The 17529-nt window shown below is 38.2% G+C and overlaps 1 long non-coding RNA gene across 2 annotated transcripts in view; it reads right to left on the bottom strand.

Moving 5' to 3' along the window:
- Positions 1-17529, bottom strand: part of LOC137621660 (uncharacterized) — a 354990-nt gene that overhangs the window by 165226 nt on the left and 172235 nt on the right. For both annotated transcript variants that reach the window (XR_011040273.1, XR_011040274.1), the window contains exon 3: positions 2330-2423. This is a non-coding gene — a long non-coding RNA (uncharacterized lncRNA). The remainder of the gene's footprint in view (positions 1-2329; positions 2424-17529) is intronic.

Below are 17529 nucleotides of genomic sequence, written 5' to 3'. Positions count from 1 at the left end.
CATTTCTATCCAAGATATTTGGCAAGAGAAAAATTCTGGTTAAAAAAAATTCTGAACCAATATAAATAAATTAAAACCACCTAATTTTTTTAAATCAGGTAATAAACATGGATAACCGAAATTTTTTTTTTCATTCTGGGCTAAACAAGTAATAAAAATATTTAAGTCTAAAACAGATTTTGTCCTTCAAATTAAGCTGAAAATATATAATTCTATTAAAATTTTCAAGTGAAAAACGTTTTTGTGGTCTCCAAATTATTAAAATGTAAATAATAAAATCAAGAATAAATCTGTCCTTAAAATCTAGACTAGAGTATTATAAGGTGGAATACTATCCCCTCTCCTATTTATTATGGTGACTCATTGTTATGAACAAGGTAATGCAAGGAATGAATAATGGCATTCAATTGAAAAGGGGACAAAAGATTATGTGACTGGTGATCAACCAGAGAAAGATTGGGGTCATGCAGATGCAGAGTGGTGATCAAATGAACTACATTATCGGAGGGATAATATTAACCAACTCAAACTTTCAAATATTTAGGAACCATCATTATCAACAATGGAATCACTAATTACATAGTTGTATGAGAGAATAGGGAGGGCCGACCAAGAAATGGGCATGCTAAAAAACAGTTCGAAGATCATGTTGATTGTTGTTAGTTCACAACATCAAAATATATATTTCACTCGTAAGATTAATATTAACTTATGAGCACTAGTCGTGGTGCGCACTGTAACAACTGATGCAAAATTTCTTGCCTATGAGAATAAAGGACAATGAAGGATTTTGGGAACCAAATGGCAAAGTATATATAAAAAAACATGTTGCAATTCGTGAGGTGGCAGAGGTGCCCAATGTGAACGATATAGGTAGATTATTAAGATGGGGGTAGATGGGAGCATATTTTAAGAAGGGAGGATGAGTTAGTCCAGGATGTACCTGAACGGAAATCGCTGGGCATGAGAGGGCGTGGAAGGAGGAGAGAAACGTGGCTGAAGACAATGCAGAGGGACGTTAGATCTGAGAACTAGGTTGAGCTCAGAGAGATGGCCCAGTAAAGAGCCATTTGACGTGAATTCATTGGGGCCCTATGCATCCCCTAGGTGCCAGAGGATTAAGATAAGAAAAAGATATTTATGAGTATGTATATATATTCATATATACATACATATAAACATATATACATTATGTACATTATATCAGCATCATCTTCATCAGCCCCAGTCCACTGCAAGACAAAGGATTCAGACATGTCCTTCCACTTGAGTCTGTTTGTGGTCTTTCTATGCGTATATACCCGAAAATATTTTTTTTGTTCGTCAATTCATCGTCTTCTCTTCCTTACCATGCTTCGTTTGCAATATCTAGGTACCCATTCTGCTATTCTTAATGTCAATCTGTTACCTGTCATTCTCATTACATACATACATATATATACACATACTCCCAAACTCATATATATGAATATGTACATATTAACATATATGCGTATATATGTGTGTCTTTGGCAAAAGAGTTGACAAATGATTGACCGTACCAATGCCCATAGCCATAGAGCCATAGAAAAGAAGTCTTCATAAAATTATAATTAAATATAAACTTGTATATTTTCATATAATTCATATAAGTTTAACAATAGTATTGTTTGGTATTGGTACATCTGTGAAAGTTCTGGGTGATTTAGATTTCAAAATGATAATATCAAGTGTTTATCCCAGACAATAGCCTCGACCCTTAAAAACGCCTTATAAAGAAACAAATAAATTAACATTAACTGTTTAGGATAAAAATACAAATCCGGTTTTATTCTGCAAAAATTCTTGTAGCTTTTCCTGACCTAAATAAATACAGAAATCATCATCTCCGTAGGAAGATCATATAATTTTTCTGAGGAAATTCTAGATACAATTCTTTTCCCAAAGAATTTCATATAAATATTCCTAGGGACAGGAGATAAAAGATTGCTCACAGCCATACCAAACTCTTGTACATAAACATTTTCCTTTGAAATAAATAAAAACTCTGGTGTTAAATACGTGGAAGAATAATGCCAATGGTTTTTGAAACTGTCAAAAGATTATTATAGTTTTCAAGCTTGTCTTATAAAAATATCAAGATCATCAGTGGAGATATATATATATATATATATATATATATATATATATATATATATATAATATATATATATATATTTAATAAAAAATAAATTGCAAATGAAAATTCAAGCAAAATAAAATAATCCTATGAGAACTGGTCAGATATTAAATGTTTTAGCCCCGCCCACCACTTCTGCCATCTCCTTCTAAACTGTGTTAAGTTACTCACCGTGAAATAAGGGTGTGACATGGTGCACGTTTTCGGGGTGAGGTGTGCCATGAACTCTTGCATCCAACTGTACATTCCAGAGATTTTCATCAACCTACAAATTATAAAGAATATAAGACCATAATTCCACGCTACGATTTGGTTAAAAGGAATACAAATGAATCTTGTTCTATAAAGCAGCAGTAGTGTTTCAAATCTCAACTCCAGTATTAGTTTTAAAATGATAGATTCAATATATAAATATATATATATATATATATATATATATATATATATATATATATGCATATATATATATATATACATATATATATATATATATATATATATATATATATATATATGTGTGTGTGTGTGTGTAAGCAAAGAATTTTGTCATCTATTTTATAATTTTTTAAGGTTTAACTAAGATTACAGGCTTCAGTTTCTGACCTATTAAACTACAATAATCATTGTTTAGGCCGCACCTTTCGTACCCGTTAATTAATAATCATTCGATCTTCTCTCTCTCTCTCTCTCTCTCTCTCTCTCTCTCTCTCTCTCTCTCTCTCTCTCTCTCTCTCTCTCTCTTTGCTGTTATTTCTAACTGTGCATCATTCGCATCCCGAAGATGCTTGAATAAAAGCGTGTGGGCACTCGGTGGTATATTCGGCCTTATACTTTCTCGTGCTACATCCTTATAATAAAATCATGTGTACCCTTGCGATTTTTAACCTTATATATATATATATATATATATATATATATATATATATATATATATACACATACATACATACACCAAGGCACTTCCCCCAACTTTGGGGGGTAGCCGACATTTAACAAAAGAAAAAAAGGGGACCTTTCCTCTCTACGTTCCTCCCAGCCTGACAAGGGACTCAACCGAGTTCGGCTGGTACTGCTAGGGTGACAGAGCCTACCCTCCCCCGTTATCCACCACAAATGAAGCTTCATAACACTGAATCCCCTACTGCTGCTACCTCCGCAGTCATCCAAGGCACCGGAGGAAGCAGCAGGGCTTACCGGAACTGCGTCACAATCGCTCGTCATTCATTCCTATTTCTACCACGCTCTCTTGCCTCTCTTACATCTATCCTCAAATCACCCAGAGCTTTCTTCACTCCACCCATCCATCCAAACATTGGCCTTCTTCTTGTACTTCTCCCATCAACTCTTGCATTCATTACCTTCTTTAGCAGACAGCCATTTTCCATTCTCTCAACATGGCCAAACCACCTCAACACATTCATTTCCACTCTAGCTGCTAACTCCTTCTTACAACCGTTCTCCCCCTCACTACTTCATTCCTAACCGTATCTACTCGAGATACACCAGCCATACTCCTTAGACACCTCATCTCAAACATATTCAATTTCTGTCTCTACGTCACTTTCATTCCCCACAACTCCAATCCATATCTCACAGTTCGTACAATCACTTTCCCATACAGAACTCTCTTTACATTCATGCCCAACCCTCTATTTTTTACCACTCTCCTCACTGCCCCCAACACTTTGTATCCTTCATCCACTCTCTGATGTACATCTGCTTCCACTCCACCATTTCCTGCAACAACAGACCCCAAGTAATTAAACTGATCCACCTCCTCAAGTAACTCTCCCTTGAACATGACATTCAACCTCGCACCACCTTCCCTTCTCGTACATCTCATAACCTTACTCTTACCCACATTAACTCTCAACTTCCTTCTCTCACATACCCTTCCAAATTGTGTCAATAATCGGTCAAGCTCCGCAAACAACAACTGATTTACCTTCCATTCCTGATCATTCTTGTCTACCAGTTTCAATCCTCGTCCAAGCACTCCAGCATTCACTTCTCTCACCACTCCATCAATATACAAGTTAAACAACCATGGCAACATCACACATCCCTGTCTCAGACCCACTCTCGCCGGAAACCAATCGCTCACTTCATTTCCTGTCCTAACACATGCTTTACTACCTTTGTAGAAACTTTTCACTACTTACAACAACCTTCCACCAATTCCATATAACCTCATCATATTCCACATTGCTTCCCTATCAACTCTATCATATGCTTTCTCCAGATCCATAAACGCAACATACACCTCCTTACCTTTGGTAAATATTTCTCGCATGTCTGCCTAACTGTTGTGACGGGCCGAGAGAGGCTGTGACTCAAATTGCAAGATGAAGCAACTGAGTAGTTTTATTACTGAACATTCAGTTTATATATACATCAAGTCCGGGCAAGAAGGACATAAAATATAACAGGCAATTTCATTTCCAACCGACAACCGGTTCAGTTAACAGTTAACGGTAAGAAAAACAGACAAGTTGATTCAGGTCGCTGTCAGCGCGAGGGGAGAGCAAAGATACAAAGGATAATATATACAAAAAAGAGAAATGTCGTTACTATGTATGATCGTGTGACACACGGTTGGTACATGGCTCCCACCCCCCATAAAAATGACATAATGTACATGTTAAATAAGGCGCCCTGTTTAGAGAGGCGAGCTGTAGGCAGGTCATCTGGCAGGAGATAAGCAGGTTTTAGACGATCAATGGAGACCCAGTCTTCTTTGCCACGAATGTTTAGTAGGAATGCTTTCGGACTGCGTCGGATCACAAGGAAAGGGCCCGTGTAAGGAGGCGTTAGCAGTGGCTTGCTAATGTTAATGTATAGGAAGACGTGCGTTGCCGAGTGCAATTTTGCCGGTATGTGATGCTTCGCTGGGGGCTTGTAAGTCTGGTGGCATGGAGTAAATTTTCCCACGACGTAACGTATGCGTTGGAGATCGTCGGAGGAGGTTGAAGAAGGAAAAAATTCGACCAACGGGTCGCCATACACCATTTCAGCTGCCGAGACGTCCAGGACATCAATAGGAGTGCTCTTAGTCCCAGGAGGACCCAGGGAAGCTGAGTAAACCAGTTGTAGTCCTTGCAGTGGGACATCAAAGCTGCTTTGCGGGTGCGATGAAAACGTTCAACCATTCCATTGGCAGTGGGGTTTTAGGCAGTTGTTTGATGTAGGGTGATGCCCAGGAGATTTGCTAATGATATCCACAATTGAGAGGTAAAAGTGGTACCCCTGTCAGAAGTAATATGCTCAGGGATACCAAATCTTGCAATCCATCCTGAGTGTAAGGCAGATGTACATGAGGCGGACATTGCAGTTTCCATGGGAATGGCTTCAGGCCAACGAGTGGAGCATTCGATGACAGTAAACAGGTAACGATGTCCTTGTGATGTGGGTAGGGGGCCTACAACGTCGACGTGAATGTGGGCAAAACGACGCTGAGGTTGAGGATAGGTGCCCACTCCTGAATCAGCGTGTCGATGTACTTTGGAAGTTTTGCAAGAAATACAGGTGCGGACCCAATCCTTAGCATCCTTAGAGATGCCGTGTCAAATGAACTTCGTCTTCAGCGGCTGTGCAGTAGAACGGCACAAGGGATGTGAAAGGCTGTGAATGAAATTAAACACCTGTCGGTGCATGGGAGCAGGAATCCAAGGTCGCGGTCTACCAGTACTGACGTCACAGAGGAGGGTGGTGTTGGAGTCGTTGAGGGTGACGTCTTCCCAACGGAGGAATGTGCAGGATGTCCTACATGCTTGATACTCTGGATCCTGTCATTGGGCTTCAGCCAAGGCGTTGTAATCTAATCCCTGTTGAACGGCAGCCAACGTGTTTCTTGACAGGGCATCAGCAATGGGATTCATTTTCCCAGGTACGTGCTGAAGGGTGTAATTGTATTCAGCCACAGCGGAGAGATGTAAGCGTTTACGGGCACACCAGGCATCAGACTGTTGAGTGAAGGCGTGCACCAGAGGCATGTAGTCTGTGCGAATGACGAAGGGCCTACCTTCTAAGAAATGGCGAAAGTGACGGACAGCCAAGTGCACCGCCGGCAATTCGCGATCGAAGGAAGAATAACTTGATTCTGCCTTAGACAGTTTTCTGCTGAAGAAGGCCAATGGCCGGGGCGAGCCATTGACCACCTGTTCAAGTACTGCACCAATAGCGACGTCGCTGGCATCGGTGGAGAGAAGGAGAGGGGCATGTGGGATGGGAAAAGTGAGAGCAGCAGCGGTTGATAGAGCATTCTTTGCATTGCAGAAGGCCGCTTCTTGAAGGGGACCCCACTTCAGGTCTTTTGGCTTGCCCTTGAGGGAGGCGTAGATGGGAGTAAGAGTGGCGGCAATGGCTGGCAGAAAACGGTGATAATAGTTGATCATGCCCAAGAATTCCTGCAGTGCTTTGACAGTCGAGGTTCACTTGTCGTACCGGACTAAAAGGACGTTTTGTTGCAGGCGGTCGAGCACGATGTGCAGGTAATGGAGGTGTTCCTCTTTTGAGGAAGAGAACTCAAGTATGTCGTCCACATAACATACACAGAAGGGGAGGTCCCTTAAGATGCCATCCATGAGACGTTGAAAAGTGGCCCCAGCATTACGAAGGCCAAAACAAGAGTAATTGAAGGTGTATGTACCGACCGGAGTGGTGATGGCAGTCTTGGGGATGTCTTCTGGGTCCATAGGCCCCTGATAATACCCCTTCAGGAGGTCGAGCGTGGAGAAAACCTTCGCTTTGTGCAGGTAGGAGGTCACGTCAGCAATGTTTGGGAGAGGGAAGTGATCCGGTTCTGTTTGCATGTTCCGGCACCTGCAATCCCAGCATGGACGGAGGGAGCCCTCTTTCTTCAGGACGATGTGTATGGGTGATGACCATTGGCTATAGGCCTTTTGGTAAAGGCCCATTTCCTCCATTTCGGCGAATGTCTGTTTGGTGGCTGTCAATCGATCCGATGCCAGATGTCTGAATTTTGCGAAGACTGGGGGTCCCGTCGTCTTGATATGGTGATAAATACCGTGCCTGGCAGGAGCCGTTGGCGTTTGGCGAAGTTCTGTACAGAAAACTTCTGGGTACGACGTGACGTGTGCGTAGGCATCCGTGGGTGCGCTCATGTGGAGAGCGAGGTTGGAGGGGGGGGGGGGGTGAAGAGGTGTCGACAAGTATGAGTCTGCGTTGACCAATCGTCGGTGGGCGACATCGACCAGAAGGTGGAAAGGAGAGAGGAAATCTGCACCGAGGATTGGCAATGTGACGTCAGCAATGAGAAACTTCCAATTAAATTTACCGTTTGCAAATGATAATGTGAGGTTCTCGTAACCATAGGTGGGTATCACAGATCTGTTGGCAGCTACCAGGCGGACGTTGGCCGACTTAAACAGACTACGTCGTGTCCTGAAGAGTTCCCTTGGCAAAAGAGAACGACAAGCATCCGTGTCTACCAAAAATCGCACGCCCGTTCCTGCATCATGTAAAAAGAAAAGATTAGAAACACGGGAGGCCACCGCCACGAGTGATGGCCTACTTACACGTTTTTTGGCCACTGACAATCCTTGGCACATTTCTTCGCGGCAGCCGCGAATCTGTAGTGGTAGTAGCAAAACTGCGGCCGATGGGTGGTAGTAAGTGGCTGTAGAAGTCGTTGGTTGGGGCGCGAGCGTGTGGTGGGTGATGGGTGGCTTTGTCGCCGCTCCGGCACGTCACGGGGTAAGCGTGTATGATCTACGGCATTCAGGTCAGCTTCGGTGGACTTTAACTAGGTATCCTCTTCGTCAGGAGTGGAAGCGTTGATGGAGGTCTTGAAGGTCGTGAAGTGGCTGTCCATAAGGGTGTCAGCTTTGGTCATCAAGTCCTTTATGGGTAAACTATCGACATCGCTATGGCAGGGCGTACAGGTTCGGGTAAACGGCGTACCAAAAGGGCACGAAGTAGGTTCACCTCACAAAGAGAGCCTTCTGCGGCAGGTTGCAGCCGAGCGATACTGGTCATTTCCCTGAGGGCGAGCAAAGACCTTTGGTCCCCCAACAGTTGTTGAGAGAGCTGAAAAAGCTTTGCTATACGGGCGGCTGGCGACGTCGAGTACTGCTGCAGAAGGTATGTTTTGAGGGTGTCATAGGCTATTGGGGTGTCTCCTTGTTCACAAAGCAAGTCGGAGATTTTCAGAAAGGTGTCCTCGGGTATCGCCGTGAGAACATATTCTGCTTTGGTGGGTGAGCGAGTCACACCCTTGATGCGGAACTGGACTTCTGCGCGCTGAAACCAAGCAAACGCCTCTCCGCTGGCGAACGACGAAAGTTTGAATTGGGGGCACCAACTTCCGTGGAGTCCGAAAGAGTACCATAGTTTCTAGTAGTAGGTTGGCTAGGGCACCAGCTGCCCGTTGAGATACTACGACTAGAGAGTTATTGGATCCTTTGACTGGCCAGACAGTAATGTATTGGATCCCTCTCTCTGGTTACAGCTTATTTTTTTCTTTGCCTACACGTACACAGAATAGTCTGGCCTGTTCTTTACATATTCTCGTCTTTCCTCATACACCTGACAACAATGAGATACTAAGCACTTCTTCACCCAAGGGGTTAATTACTGTACTGAAATTGTCCAGGGTACTTTCCTCTTGGTAAGATTAGAAAAGAATCTTTAGCTATGTTGAGCGGCTCTTCTAGACGAACAATCCAAATTTAAACCATTGTTCTCTAGTCTTGGGTAGTGCCATAGCCTTCCACTGTATTGGGTTAGAGTTCCCTTGCTTGAGGGTACACTCAGGCACACTATTCTATCTTATTATTTTTGTTTTCCTCTTGTTTTTTTTTTTTGAAATGGTGTGTTGGGCATGCTTAATAGAGGGGTCATGGATACCTATTGGTTTATCAAGAGGTTGTCTTTTTCTTTTCTGATTCCTTTTCTTCTCAAAACCATCCTTACTGTCCTCCCTTCAGTTGAAGTGGCTATTCTGGAGGGTATTTAGCCTTGCATGGTGTATTGGCTCCTCCATGTTGGCCAGTTTTTCCGACTGTTTACTATAGTCTATGGGCTTCATCAATCACTTTATCTATAATTCTGTACATATTGTTTTTGTTATAATTCTTGTTAATCTAGTTTTTAAGTATGTCTTTTTTTTATTTACATTAATTCTTATGCTGTCTGAAGACAATGAGCGAAATCCGGGACCAGTACGTCCTAGATTTCGTCAATGTCATCTTCTGTGTTGCAATATTCGTGGTCTTCATGCAAATATTCAAGACCTTACAGTTGCGACAAGACAGTATGATATTCTTCTGTGGTCAGAAACTTTGGTTTCTAATATGAGGCACTCATCTGAGCTCCTTATAACTGGTTTTAAGAAGCCAATGATGTTGAAATGTGATGCCATCCCTAGGGCTAGGGGAATGGCGGTGTATATTAGGACTGAGTACCCTGCTTCTTATAAGTCCTGCTATCAGTGTGGATGTCATGAGATTAAGATAATAAAAGTTTGTGGCAGGCATAACAACTTTTATTTGTGTTCGATCTACCGGAATCCAGCCATGGATGATTCTATCTTCGATTGTCTTCTTACCATTATGGATAAGATACAAGAAGATGATAGAAAGGCTTCTTTTGTCTTTGTTGGTGATTTTAATGCTCACTATATGGAGTGGTTAAGTTCTATCTCTCCTACCGATCACCATGGCTTAAGAGCTTTAAAATTTGCCTCTGAATCAGGCTGTGAGCAAATCATAAGTGAAGCTACTCACAGGTCTGGTAATTGCTTGGACCTCGTATACACTGACTCCCCTGGCGTTATAACTAGTAAGGTTGGTTCTCCAGTCGGGACATCTGATCATGCCTTGATTTCATTAGTAGTGAAGACTGAGCAGCCTGTCCCCGATGTATCATACTCTTCTAAAATTTATATGAAATCCCAAGCAGTCTGGAATGGGATTTTACATGATCTTTTGTGCTTGAATTGGTCACAATTATATAGTAGTGTTGATCCTGTTGTCCCTCTGAATGTTAATCTCGTCAACATAATTGATGGGCGTATCTCTTCTTGTGTGCTAAGGTACTGAGTGGAGGATAAACCGTGGTTCAATTATGATTGTAGATGTGCTTATTTGGAGAAGCAGGAGGCCTATCATCTTTGGAAGGGTAACAGATCAGATTTGACGTGGAATAGCTATACTCAGCTTCGAGCTTTTGCTCAGAGAGTTTATGCCTCACCTGATAATGAATACAACTTAACAATAAAAGAAACCCTTTCGGGTACAACTCAGGAACATAAAAGGTGGTCTACCCTTAAATCTGCACTCTTTGGTGTTGATGCAACAGTTCCTTCTTAACTTCAACCAGATGGCTCAGTCACTCACTGTCCAATGGAAAAGGCAACCCTTTTGGCTGATGTTTTTGACAGTAAACAGAGTAATGAAAAACTTGAACTTCCTCATTCCTGTTTTTCTGAGGCCAATCTAACTAGTTTAGCTTTTCGATCTCGTGAAATTAAAGCTCTGTTGATGGACCTTGATGCTTGTGGAGGTGTAGACCCAAATGGTATTTTTCCTTTGTTTTTTATAAAGACAACAGATTTCTTAGCTCCAAAGTTATGTGTTATTTTGCGCAAGTTAACAAGAAGAGGAGCTTTTAGCACTTGTTGGAGAATAGGTAATGTTACTCCTCTATGTAAATGTGTTTGTGGTAGCTCAAGTCCCACTGATTACCGCCCAATTTCCGTAACTTCCATATTATCTAAAGTTTTTGAACGTCTTCTGGCAAAACGTCTTAATACGTTTGCTGAAGGTAATCATCTAATACCTAGTTTGCAATTTGGTTTTCGTGAAGGCCTTGGAGCATGTGATGCCCTTCTTACAATCTCCAATGCTGTACAGAAATCCCTTGATTGTGGTCAGGAAGTTTGTATGATTGGCCTTGATTTTAGTGCTGCCTTTGACCGTGTTAATCATGAGGTCCTTGTTTTCAAACTGAAACAGTTGGGAGTGGGTGGGTCATTTCTTAGTATTATTATTGATTTTTTAAGTAATAGATCTCAAGATTTGTTGTTGATGGGAACCATAGTGAGTATAGGAATAAGATATCTGGTGTTCCACAGGGTAGTGATCTCAGCCCATTACTTTTCATACTATATACACATGACATGTGGTTTGGCCTGGAAAACAAGCTTGTTGCATATGCAGATGATGCTACTCTCTTTGCATCAATTCCATCCCCTGAATGTAGATCTGGGGTTGTTGAATTCCTTAATAGAGATTAAGCTAAAATTAGTGCATGGTGCAAATTATGGGGTATGAAATTGAATCCTAACAAAACTCAAAGTATGATTGTAAGAAGGTCAAGGACGGTGACTCCTCAACATCTGGATCTCAGTATTGATAATGTTTCTTTAAATTTGTATGACCCTTTTAAAATCTTAGGTGTGATTCTTGACACCAAATTTACTTTTGAGAAACATGTTAGGTCTGTGTCTTCTTCAATTGCACAAAAAATTGGCTTATTGAGAAAGTCTTTTAAGATTTTCGGTGACCAATCTATTCTGAAGAAGTGTTTTAATTCTTTCATTCTACCTTGTTTTGAGTATTGTTCTCCTGTCTGGTGTTCAGCTGCTGATTCTTATCTGAATTTGTTGGACAGAAACTTACGGTCTATTAAATTTCTTATTCCTGATCTAGATATTAATCTTTGGCACCGTCGTTCAATTAGTTCATTATGCATGTTGCATAAGATTTTTCATAACTCTGACCATCCTTCACATTCAGATCTCCCTGGACAATTCTATCCTGTTTGTAATACTAGGCAGGCAGTTAATTCTAATAGCCAGGCCTTCTCCATCATGAGGCTCAATACTACACAGTATTCTAGAAGTTTTATTCCAGCTGTTACCAAGTTGTGGAATGATCTTCCTAATCGGGTAGTTAAATCAGTAAACTTCAAAAGTTCAAAGTTGGAGCAAATGTTTTTATGTTGACCAGGCTGACATGAGCCTTTTTAAAGTTTATATATGACATATCTATTTTGACGTTGTTACTGCATGATTTATTGTTAATTTGTTCTCATCATTATTTATTTCCTTATTTCCTTTCCTCACTGGGCTATTTTTCCCTATTGAAGCCCTTGGGCTTATAGCATCTTGCTTTTCCAACTAGGGTAGTTGCTTGGCTAGTAATAATAATAATAATAATAATAATAATAATAATACCAGTGAAGGGGTGGGGGGGGGAAGGCGGGAGGAGTGAGTCGACTTCCGGGGTCACCAATGTGACAGGCCGAGAGAGGCTGTGACTCAAAAGGCAAGATGAAAGCAACTGAGTAGTTTTATTACAGAACATCCACATCAAGTCCGGGCAAGAAGGGCACAAAATATAACAGGCAATTTCATGCCCAACCGACAACCGGTTCTGTTAACAGTTAACGGTAAGAAAAACAGACAAGTTGATTCAGGTCACAGTCAGTGTGAGGGGAGAGAGAAGATACAAAGGATAGTATATACAAAAAAGAGAAATGTCGTTACTATGTACGATCGTGTAACAGACAGTTGGTACACTGTCAAAATCTGATTCATACAACCCCTACCTCTTCTAAAACCACCCTGTGCTTCTAAGATTGCATTCTCTGTTTTATCCTTAATCCTATTAATCAGTGCTCTACCATACACTTTTCCAACCACACTCAACAAACTAATACCTCTTGAATTACAACACTCATGCGCATCTCCCTTACCCTTATACAGTGGTACAATACATGCACAAACCCAATCTACTGGTACCATTGACAACACAAAATACATTAAACAATCTCACCAACCATTCAAGTACAGTCACACCCGCTTTCTTCAACATCATAATATATATATATATATATATATATATATATATATATATATATATATATATACATTTATATATATATATATATATATATATATATATATATATATATATATATATATATATAGTGTGTGTGTGTGAATATATATATATATATATATATATATATATATATATATACATATATTTATATATAAAACATTGTATGACATATACAGTATATACATACATATTTATATATATATATATATAGATATATATATATATATAAAACATTGTATAATATATACAGTATATATATATATATATATATATATAAATATATATAATATAATATAACATTGTATAATATATGTATAGGATTTAATATATATATATATATATATATATATATATATATATATATATATATATAATTCTAACCATATGATATATATATATATACATTTATATATATGTATATATATAATATATATATATATGTATAATTATATATATATGTATATATATGTATATATATATATATATATATATATATATATATATATATATATATAACGTGTAAGAAAACGAAATGGACAAATATATAATGAGAATGACAAAATATTTAGACATTAAGAAAAACTGACAGGGTCCATAGAGATTGCAAAAGAAGAGGGGGGAGGAAGAGAAGACGATGAATATATATATATATATATATATATATATATATATATATATATATATATATATATATTTCAAATAAGCCTTATATATTAATACATTAAAGTCTGGATTCTCTTAACGACCTCGGGATCAGAGCCCCAGGCGAAATCACCCAAAGACTATAATATCAGACCGGCGGGGATTTGAACCCTGGTCCAGGATATCTGTATGCCAGTGACCATACCACTCAGCCACGAAGATATTATATATATATATATATATATATATATATATATATATATCATTGTATAATATATGTATAGGATTTATTATATATAAATACATACATATATAAATATACATATATATATATATATAAATATATATATATATATATATATATATATATATATATATATATTATATATATATATTATATACATATGTATATATATATAAATTATATATAATATATATATATATATATATATATATATATATATATGTATATATATATATATATATATATGTATATATATATATATATATATATATATATACAACGTGTAAGAAAACGAAAAGGACAACCATATACTGTGAATCACATAATATTTAGACATTAAGAATAACTGATTGGGTCCATAGGTATTATAAACGAAGAAGAAGGGAAAGGAAGAGAAGACGATGAATTGAAGTGCTAAGAAAATTTGCGGCTATAGACTGACATAAAAAGACCCCAAAAAAGCGACGGGAGTTGGAAGGACATGTCTGAAGCCTTTATCCTGCAGGATGATGATGGATATGATATATCCAGAATATATAAATAAATGTGTACGCATACATATATCATATATGTATATACATACATATGTGTATATGCATGCGATCAGAAGCTCTTACAAAACAAAACAAAACTAATCCACAAACGAGGAAAATATCCAACAATGCCCAATGTGTAATACCCAGGAACAGGCTGTCCTTATTTTAGTAACCTCAGAGAATTGTATATTAAAAGATATTATCACACTAGACCAAATAGTATAAAGTTTAGTTAGTTGTTTAAAGTAGAAAATTAGAGAGAATTAAGCAATCTAGCAAAATTTTTAAAAACAATAATGGAAGAATTTTAGTTATATATTATTAGTTCTATCTAGTCCATATGAGCTTATGTCCCCATTATATATACCATATATGGGTTACGGATATATGCACAGTATTGTATAAATATGTGAATAGAAGTTTTGCTTCCTTTTACTACCATCTTTCACTATTATTGTAAGTCAAATTGTAATTTTGTATATTTTATAATGTATTCATAAAATCTTTTAGTTTAATCCTTTGATCCTATAGAAATCCTTTTATCCTTTAACAATGTGGGTGGCCAGCAACCCTTCAAGAGTATTATTATTATTAGTATTATTATTATTATTATTACAAGCGAGGCTAAAACCCTAGATGGAACAGCAAAATGCTATAAACACAAGGGCCCAACAGGGAAAATAACCCAGTGAGGAAAGGAAATAAGGAAATAAATAAACTACAAGAATAGAATAAACAATAAAGATAAAATATTTCATGAACAATAGCAACATTGAATTAGACCTTTCACATATAAATTATAAAAACTTAAAAAAAAACTAAGAGAAGAGAAATAATATAGCGCAGTTTTTAATATTTTTTTTTTTTTTTTTTTGCAGAATTTCAACCTTTTACTTAATTTCTATATTACCAGAGCAGATAATCGGTATGCAAAATAGCTCAAAATTAATCATTCCAATGCGTCAAAAAAATCACGTTATCGTAATTGAAAGCAGAAAAACTATTCGTGATTAATCTAGTGGAATGCATAATAGCCATAAACATGACTTACGTAATTGAGACAGATATCACAAGTGTCGATAAAAAAGCGCGTGATGAATAAATTTCGATAACACATACGAATTATGGGAGATAATCTTATACCACTTATAAATGGACACAGAGTTATGACCTCAAATTATCTATTAACTTTAAAATTTTTATATACTAATGTAATTGATGGATACTTCACTTGAATGCTCATTTATATAACCCTTGCTGAGTTGTTTAGATGGGGATGATATATACAAATATATATATATATATATATATATATATATATATATATATATATATATACCTGTGGTAGGGGCGTAAGAATACTACCACCGTATGTCCTGTGTATCGTAGAAAGCGACTAAAAGGACAGGTGCTGCCTTGCAGTCGGACTATTTACTCAAAGGCTAGGCCCACTGCCAATACCCGTGATTGATGACTGCAAGGGCATGTAATCATAAAAACCCTCTGCCAAATTATAAACCATGCCTGATGCTATTAGCAATGTGGATGCAGTTAGGGCGTCCCCTGTAAGTGACGCGTGCGATGCGTCAGGATCCCCCTACTGGCGTGATAAATGGACAAAGGGTACCACAGGGTTCACGACTGCGGCCAAAGAAGCTAGTGACAGAATGAAAAATCAGAGCTTGTACTTGGAATGTTGGTACACTAACAGGAAGATTGAGGGAGATAGTGGATGTGATGGAGAGGCGGAAGATAGATGTCTTGTGTGTGCAGGGTACTATATGGAAAGGAAATGGAAGTACAGAGATAGGATATGGGTATAAGCCGTTACAGCAGGTCACGAGAGGGAAGAAATAGAGTTGGGCCATAATAAGCAATAACTGGAAGGAAAAAGAGGTAGAAGTAAAGAAAATAAATGATAGGCTTTTAAAGATCCTAATGATAATAGGGTAGCAGATAATAAATATAATTTCCGCATATGCCCCTCAGATGGGTTGTCAAGAACAAGAAAAAGAATTAATTAGACAAGAGTTAGAGGCAGCTATTAGAACAATGAAAGAAGAGGAGAAGCTAATCATAAGAGCAGACATGATTGGCAGAGAGGGGAAGAGATGGGATAGATATGAGGAGGTACATGGAGGCCATGGGTTTGGAATTGGGAATGAGGATGGGAGTATATATTAAGAGATGACTCCGAGTTTTGAATTGGTATGTATGAACACCTGGTTTAAGAAGCTGGATAAGCCTCTGATAACCTAAGAAAGTGGAGTGATAATCCAAATAAATTACATATTGGTTATATAAAGCAGACAAAAAATGTGATGAATTGTAAGGTGATTTTGGGGGAAGCATGTGTTAAATAACATAGACTGGTATTGATGGATTTTGAAATTAGTGATAGAAAACCCAAGAAGAGAAAGAAAAGATCTAGAATTAAGGTTTGGAACCTTAAAGGAGAAGTGTGAGCAATTCAGGAGGATTGAGAGAGAGACTAATGAAAAGGTAGAACTTAAAGATTGGCCAGGATAACAGTGGAAAATATCCGGGCTGGTATGAAAAAAACACGTGTAGGGAAACGGAGAAATTAGAGGAAAGAACCAGTGGATATGGTGTGTGGAAAGGAGAAAATTGATGGTGGGACAGAGAGGTGCAAGAATCAGTTAAAAGAAAATCAAAGGCGTTTAAGGACTAGAACGTAAGCCAGGCACAAGGAGCAGAGGAACGATACAGAAAAGAGGAAAAAGATTCTAGGACGAAAGTAGGTATATTATTATTATTACTATTATCATTGCAAGCTAGGCTAGTACCCTAGTTAGAAAAGTAAGAAGGTATAAGTCCAAGGGCTCCAACAGGCAAAAATAGCCCAGTAAGGAAAGGAAATAAAAAATAAATAAACTACAAGAGAGAAATATTCTTATGTTTTTATCCAATAGTTTGAAACGTTTTAATGCCCCTTTTCAGGGTTTTGCCAGTTGGAGTTTTTGTTTAATAAAGCAGCTTATGCCAGTTCTTTTAATAGAGAGACCAAAGGTTTTTAACTTCGATATTGAATGGAACCTTTATATTGTTTACTGTGATTGG

This window comes from Palaemon carinicauda, chromosome 28 (assembly GCF_036898095.1).
Source record: "Palaemon carinicauda isolate YSFRI2023 chromosome 28, ASM3689809v2, whole genome shotgun sequence".
Classification (NCBI taxonomy): Eukaryota; Metazoa; Arthropoda; class Malacostraca; order Decapoda; family Palaemonidae; genus Palaemon; species Palaemon carinicauda.
This window is presented reverse-complemented; position numbering and strand designations above follow the sequence as displayed.